General features: G+C 49.9%; 1 pseudogene; it reads left to right on the top strand.

Moving 5' to 3' along the window:
* Window positions 1–843: 843 nt before the first annotated feature.
* LOC123076521 (uncharacterized) lies at window positions 844–2,036 on the top strand (annotated as a pseudogene).

Here is a 2,036-nt window from a genome sequence, read left to right as displayed (position 1 = left end):
GATATTCGGAAAGAAAGTAGAGATTGATTCGTGAAGATTGATTACCGATCGTGATTTTAATGGGCTCCCAAATATTGATTGGTGAGATATTCAGAAAGAAAGGAGAGATTGATTTGTAAAGATTGATTATCGATCATGATTTTAATGGGCTCCCAAAAATTGATTGCAGAGAATGAGGGTTGCCAGATATTGGGCCATCAGATGAAAACCTTGTTAAATAGAAAACGAGAGAGTGAAAGAAAACCAGAGCAGGACGAACGAAGAGTTGGGACGACGTCAGTCAGACCAAGGGTTTGATGTAAGAGGGAACAATACTTTATTTTTAAGTAAGAATAAGAAGAGATAGATATTTTCGCTTCAGCTTTTTCAAACCGGACCAATAATTGGTGGACTGGTTTGTACTAGTACTACTATACTAGTTTGGGCGCACAGTTTGGTTGACTTCCACAAAAGCTGTCTGACTCAGGCACCATTCTTAGGCGTTGGATTTTGTAGCATGAGGTCAAGACTTCATCCACACAACCCCTGAATTCAACTGAACTGCCGTGCTGTAGCTTCTCGTCTTCCAGAAGGCAGGCAGGCACCATAGCTTCTCGGCTTCTCCCTCCTCCCCCTATCCATTCGGTTGCTATCCTCCTCCGTTTGTATCTCATCTACTGTATGTAGATTTGGTAACTTAATCCTGGTCTGGTTCTTCCTTTATTGTGCGATTCTGTGATAATTTTCAGTTTTATTTACAAATTTGCGCCTTTTGTTCACAGGGAGGATTAGAGGCAGGCATTGGGGTTTTGTAACTAGACTAGAAGAGGCACATTAATGTCGCACGAACTGGTGCCCGCGGCAATGGCGGCCGCGCCCGGTGACATTCTGCCGCCATTGGGCAACCCTGCTCTTCTTCCGCCGGCCAAAAAGGTGAATGAAGACCCGAGTTTCCCCCAAGCCACGCCGGTGGTTCCGTCCATGATAGCGGAAGACTGGTCCAAATGGTCCACGCTTCCGCCTGACCTTGTTCGCCGCGTCGCCGACTCCCTACTGTCCACCAGTGACCTCGACTGCTATATTCACTTCCGTGCCGTGAATCCCAGCTGGCGCGCCGCCACCGATGACCCCATGAGCAACACCTCCGACCCTCGCTTCCGCCCGCGCCGATGGATCATCCTCGACGAGCACTTCCAGAGCGAAGGGAAGTTTCTCCTTCTGAACACTCACGCGGACGCTTCCTCCATAGGAATCTCCCGCTGCTTAGCGACCACTATGTCGTAGCTACCACTCGCAATGGCTACTTGGTTCTGGCGGACAAAAGCCCTCCTCACGCGGCCAGCATCCTCAACCCTCTCACGGGTATCGTCATCTGTTTCGTGGCGCCTGTGCCCCCCGAGGTGGGATCCGCTGTTGTCGTCACCCTTGCCCGCTCTGCGCTCGGGCTCACCTTGTTCAGTGACTCATCTCACAAGACTTACACTGCTTACCCCGACAGTGAGAGTTTCGTAGTCCACGAGGTTCCGCAAGTAGCTTATGGCCGCCTCCGTAAGGCGGTCGTAGGCGGTGTCTACTCAGACACTATAGGTCACGCCATGATTGCTCGGTTATGTTGTTCGCTCATGTCTCCACATCCAAACGATCTTTGTTTTCCGGTGGGTTTGGCTACCGAAACGCTGCTCGTCCGGAGTGTAGAGGGATTGATCTTGGTTTTTAAAGCAGACATCGAGTTAGGTAAGCTTGTGGCTTTGGACACCATCAACAACTATGCCATTTTCATGGGTCATCAGAGGTGCCTGGCTGTCGATGCTGATAAGTTCCCAGGCATTGAGGCAAACTGCATCTACTTCACTGAACAATTGGGTTCGTCCGCTCATATCTTCAAGTGCAACAACAAGGACAGGAAAGTAGAGAGGATCTCTGAAGCTGCCGATTTCGTGAAGCAGGACAAGAAATTTGTCCTCGTTGCTGACCGTCCTTTGACGATCATCCACCTACTCTCCAGCTACACCATCAACATCCCGGACTCTCAGCTGGCCTTGCAACAGATCCCATAA

Source organism: Triticum aestivum, chromosome 3D, assembly GCF_018294505.1.
Source record: "Triticum aestivum cultivar Chinese Spring chromosome 3D, IWGSC CS RefSeq v2.1, whole genome shotgun sequence".
In the NCBI taxonomy this organism is placed as follows: domain Eukaryota; kingdom Viridiplantae; phylum Streptophyta; class Magnoliopsida; order Poales; family Poaceae; genus Triticum; species Triticum aestivum.
The sequence above is the reverse complement of the archived record's forward strand: the minus strand, read 5'-3'. Positions and strand labels throughout refer to the sequence as shown.